The sequence below is a fragment of the Artemia sp. Qi Xiang Cuo genome, chromosome 7 (assembly GCF_049724085.1).
Source record: "Artemia sp. Qi Xiang Cuo chromosome 7, ASM4972408v1, whole genome shotgun sequence".
In the NCBI taxonomy this organism is placed as follows: Eukaryota; Metazoa; Arthropoda; class Branchiopoda; order Anostraca; family Artemiidae; genus Artemia; species Artemia sp. Qi Xiang Cuo.
The window spans coordinates 79,993,650-79,999,649 of NC_142800.1; positions in this window are offsets into that span (position 1 = coordinate 79,993,650).

Consider the following 6,000-nt stretch of genomic DNA (forward strand, 5'->3'; position numbering starts at 1 on the left):
ATGGCCGGTCCAATCGACAGAACCCAGGCTCCTGTCCTTCAACATCCGGTGGTAGCAATAAACCCGGATCCGGAATCCTGGATTACATGAGCAAAGTATGCACCATTTGTGGACACAAGTCCCGAGCATACAAGCTCCTAGCTGAGCATATGACTCAGAAACACCAAGTGAGAAGTGTGACTTGGCAGTGCCCGAGGTGTTCACGAACCTTCGACAAGTTGTCGTCGGTGGTTGGGCACTTCCCGCACTGCAAAGGTTCTGGCCTGCGAGGTGTGGCTGAGTCGTCCATGGCTCGTGCATCTGGAATGAATGTGAATTTGGTAGATAGTAGGGATGTTGTTATGTCAGATGTTGATGTTGTTGTTGTGCGTAAGGATGAGGTAAGGCATCCAGAGCAGGTTTTAGAAGTCCAGGGAGACGTTGGTTTCATTGGGACGACGGGTTCTTTGGAACCCACTACCCAAACCAACGTCAGTGTGGGTGAGGGCCCCATGTTAAAGTGCATTGTTGCTGGCTGTGGCAGGGAGTTTACATCTGTTTCGGGTCTGGGACAGCATATGCGACACCAGCACCCGGTCGAACACAATGAATGTTTTGCGGGAATTAAAAGGGCTAGGTGGTGTGATGATGAACTGATTCGGGTCACTGAACTGGAATTTAAACACGGTAAATTGGTTAATATAAACCAAGCCATTGCTTCTGAGATGCCTGGCAGGACGGTGGAGGCGATCAAGAAGGCCCGAAAGTGACCCGAGTACCTCGAGATGTTGGAGGACCTTGCACGTCGGCGGGCCGACCGCAGGGCCCAACTGATATCCCCACAGAAGAAGAGGTACAAAATCAGAGAGTCCACTACTGAAATCGAAACATAGCTCTATGGAGAGCTGGATGTGGGTGTGATAGAAGAGAATCTTGTTACTGAAGAGATGGAAACGGCGGAAGACCCCCCCCCCCCGAGGTCTTGATTCCAGTGTTTGAAGGGATGACCCTCGGAGCGAGAAGCTTCAGGGATACATCCCTTCTTGTTTTGGAAGAAAAGTTATCTGTTGATACACTCTTTAGGGAGTTCTCTGACACATACCTCAAAAGCGCAGGTATGGAGAAACGGATGACGGGAGGGGGTCGAAGAGGTGGGGAACGGTCTGGCGGTAGGTTCGGCTTCAAAAGAGAAAACCCTGCCAAGGACACTACTTCTAAACAGGGAGTTCGTAAGGAGAGACCTCAGGAAAGGAAATTTCGAATTTGTCGAGTTGTTCCAACGCAGGGAGAAGGACTGTTTAGACGCGGTCCTAAGCGTAAATGGGATTGAAGGGGATGAGAAACTCACCTCGAGCGAGAAGGATGCGCTTCTCGCAGAGTATAAGGCTTTGTTTGAATCAGAGCCCCTCAGGGATGAGGAAGGATTCGTACCCTCAGTAACAAGTCTGGGGGACGAGGTGACATGTCCAATGTCCCCTGAGGAAGTGAGTAGAACCCTCAGCTCCTTCAATGACAAGTCAGTGCCAGGGCCGGACTTGCTCAAGTATCCAAGCCTTAGGAAGGTAGACCCCCATGTCTTGGCTATTCTGTTGAATGTCTTCTTGGCGGTTGGGAGGACGCCAACGTGCCTGAAACAATGTAGAACATCACTGGTGCCAAAAGTACAGGGCAGCGGCTTACCTGTAAAGTTTAGACCAATTACTATAGCCAGCACTTTGCTGCGTCTATATACGAAAATTATTGTAAATAGGCTTAATGCCTCCGAGCTTTTGTGTGGGAGCCAAAGAGGTTTCGTGCGCAGACCTGGTTGTTTCGAGAATATATGCACTGTCAGAGCTTTGATCAAGGAGGCGCGCACTCAGGGGAGAACCATCTGCCTCGTTGCAATGGATCTTTCCAAAGTGTTTGATACGGTGCAGTACTCAAGTGTGCTCCGAGTATTTAATCGATTCTCTGCGAGTGACAAAGCTGGCTTGTTTGATTGCCGAACTACATTTAGATATGTCTACACAGCTGAAGGAAGGGAGGGAGGAAATAGGTCACGTTCAGATGAGATTTGGATTTAAGCAAGGGGACCCTCTGAGTCCAACGCTGTTTAACATGGTTATAGACGAGTTCCTTGCCGCCGTGAATCGAAGTGCAACCGTTACTAATGCACCAGGATTAAATTATTTCGGAGTGAAAGTTGCAGCGATTGGGTACGCTGATGACTTGTTGTTAATTTCGGAGTCGCGCCATGCAGCGAAAATGTTAATGGAAGGGTTTTCAGATTTTTGCAGGCGCCAGTACCTGCGGATCAACGCCGGTAAATGCCAATCGTTGTGCCTAGAGTGGCAAGGTAAAGCTAAAAGGCACAAAGTATTGGGATATGTCATTCTTTTCAAGCGTACAGAGGAGGAGTCTCTTGTTGAGGAGGGACCCGTAGGTATTCCAGCCGTAGGGGCATCTGGTACTCTGAGTTATCTTGGGGTCCAGATTCGGCCGGACGGGAGCTGTTTAACCAATGATGCCGACGTCACGTCCTCACTAGCTAGACTAGAGAGGGCCCCCCTTAAGGTGGCGCAGAAGATTAAGTTGGCGAAACTTCTGGTTGATCGCCACTTCTATACAATCTCTGCGGCTGACCCCACCATCTGTTGGCTTGGGCGGTGCGAGAAAACGTTACGTTCTTTTGCAAAGAGGGTCTTGCACCTTCAAAAATCTACCACTACCAGTTTCCTACATACCCAGACCCGGGACGGGGGCCTTGGCCTCCCCGGTCTTCTCGAGAAGGTGATGGCGTTTCTGGGGGGGTCAGTTGCGTAAGCTTCGGACCTCCTCAGACTTGTGGATCATTGCACTTAGTAAAATCCAGTTGGTGGAACGATTGCGGAGCCAATATGATAAATTTAAGACACGAAATTGGCAAAATGAGTTTTCCCTAACATGGCAGGGTCATGGGGCGAACTCATTCAAAGCGAACCCAAACACCAGCTTCTGGCTTCCAGGCCAGACCCCGTTCTTTAAGGGGCGACTCTATAGTCATGCGATTCAGTTGCGGACTAAATTATATCCCATCAGAAGGATCCAGTACAACTCCACCCCTTTGCCGAATATGTGCAGGCATGGATGCCCTTCGCAGGAGACTATTCAAATTGTCCTACAATCCTGTGTGTACGTCCACGGGGCCCGGGTCAAACGGCATGACTCCGTGGTCAATTCTCTGATAGAACGTGTTAAAGGAAGCAACTTAAGGTATATATACGAAACATATTTGACTCATGGCACACAAAGGCTCAAGCCGGATCTCGTAATTGTTAAGTTAGGTGTGGCCTACATTGTGGATGTTACGGTGGCTTACGATCACCCCTCGGTATTCAATAGAGCAGCTGAAAAAAAGATACGAAAGTATGGCGTACTTACTCCTGAGGATATGCCCTCTGACTTAGGCGAAATTTCCAGGCTTGATGTCGTTCCTGTTGTACTTGGGGCTCGGGGAGGTTGGAGAAGTTCCAACTCGAAGATTAACAAGATTCTTGGTATATCACATAGCTTCACCAAGGTTAACATCATGGCAATGGAAACAACGCATTAGTCTTCACCAGTAGAAGTGCTTTACGTCGTAGGATTTAGTAGTATGTGGTAATCAATTGAATGTGTGCTCCAGTGTTGTTAACGCAGATGTATTGACCTATGCAGTAACGGCCCCTGGCCAGTCCAGGTAATGGGGGAGATGTGCATGATGGCAGATGTGGGACTGCTCAGTCGGGGCAGATCGCCTTCGCAGAAGAGGTTGGGGACGGTCTGGTCAGTAGGTTCGGCCTCAGCAGACAAGAACCACCCAAGACGCTGGGACTGAGACGAGATGAACCACAGGCAGGGTCCCTATGGTCAAGCCCGTAGCCAGGACGGGTCTGTATGTGGAAACATGGGTGCTGGAAGGTTATAGCTGGAACCTGGCTTCCGGAGAGTGGAGTTGCCAGGGTTGGTCTGTTTATCAGGTCTTCAGTGGCATCTTACCTAACCGGCGGCTTTGTAAGGCTTCTTCTCAATAGAATTTGGAATTTTTTCTTTCCTATCTCTGTTCTTTTCTAATTTAAACGTTAGTACGTTACAGTCTACTCCCCTTATGGGATTGGGCTGATCAGGACCGTTTGGGGCCGCTAGGTTGGCAAAGGGCAGTGCAAATCCGTTGTCAACCCTGACCGGCCGGCATTTTAACCCTCATTTTAGAAGGCACAGTTGAGAATCTGCGCAGGGTGAGCTCACTCCTTAGTTAGAAGGAGTGAGTCTAGAGATTGGAGCCTTCGGGCTGTATGGTTGAGTACAGGTGCGCGGGTACTCTCTCCTCCTAGTTGTAGCTTAGGTTTTAGGACCAAGGTTGCGGCCAGGAGACAAATGATAACGCAAAAATAGCCAAATGCCTCGTCATCTAATTAGTGCAAGCAGAGTGACTTGGTGGTGCCCGAAGCGTCAACGTATCTCCGACAAAGTGTCGCAGGTGTGGGATCACTTCCCGCACTGCAAAGGTTATGGATTGGACATCTGGAATAAATGTGAATTTGGTAGCTGTAGAAAGTAGTAGTGCCTGTTTGGATGGTGGCAGGCGGATGAGTAGCGGTGGTGCTGATGTTGTAATGAACAGGGATGTAATAAGTAGTATTGTAGAATGTGTTGCTGTGGAAGGCGGTAGTGGTGTTGTAGCAAGCAGAGTTGTAGAAGGTGTAGCTGTGGAAGGCGGTAGGTGAGTCGTAACAAGTAGTGATGTAGAAGTCCAGGGAAGAGTTGGTGTCATTGTGATGCCACATCCAGGCGGTACGTCGGGACCCGCTACCTAAGCCAGCGTTAGTGTGTTTCGCGGGAATAAAACGGGTTTGTTGGTCTGACAGTGAGCTGAAGCGGGTCGCATAGATCGAATTCAAACGTGGGAAACTGATTAACATAAATCAGGTCATAGCTTCAATGATGCCTCAGAGGAGTGTGGAGGCCATCAAGAAAGCCCGCCAGTGCTCCGATCCCCTTGGGATATTTGACGACGTCGTGCGTCGGGAAGCCGACTGCAAGGCCCGTCTTGTATCTCCGCCAAAGAAAAGGTACAAAATCAACGAGTCAACCATCGATCCCGTTCTATTCAGAACGGCGTCGAATAGATCAGGGTTCTATTCAAAACTGGCGACTGAGATAGAAGAGAATCTTGAAGATAGAGAAATGGCAATGTCAGATGACCCCCCCCCCCCCCGAGGTCTTGATTCCAGAGCTGGAAGGAATGATCCTCGGGGCGAGAAGCTCCAAGGCCACCGCCCTTCTTGTGCTGGAAAACAGATTATCTGTTGATATACTCTTTAGGAAGTTCTCGGATAGATACCTTAAAAGTACTGGGATGGAGCAAATGACGGGAGGGAGAAGAAGAGGTGGGGGACAGTTTGGCAACAGACAAAACCTGCCTGTGACGCTACTCCTAAACGAAGAGTTCGACCGGAAAGACCTCAGGAAAGGAGGTTTCGCATATGTCAAGAGATTTTTAGACGCAGTGGGAAGGCCTGTTTACACGCAGTCCTATGCGTCGATGGGATTGAAAGAGAAGAGAGGTAGCTCACCTCTGCCGAGAAGGATGAGCTTCTCGCAGAGTATAAGACTCTGTTCGAATCAAAGCCACTCAGGGATGAGGAAGGATTTGTACCCTCAGTAACAAAGCCTAGGCCCCAGATGACTTGTCCAATTACCAAATGAGGAAGTGTGTTGAACTCTCAACTCTTTTAATGAGAAATCGGCCCCCGGGCCCGATTTTATTAAGGATCCAGGCTTGAAAAAGGTGGATCCTCATGTCTTGGCCATTCTATTGAATACCTTTTTTGGCGGTTGGAAAGATACCAATGTGTCTGAAGCATCGTAGAACTACACCGGTGCCAAAAGACCAGGGTGACGGCTTACCTGGCAAATTTAGACCTGTCACAATCGCTAGCACTTTGCTGCGACTGTACACGAAAATAATTGTAAATAGGCTTAATGCCTCCGAGCTTTTGTGTGGGTGCCAGAGAGGCT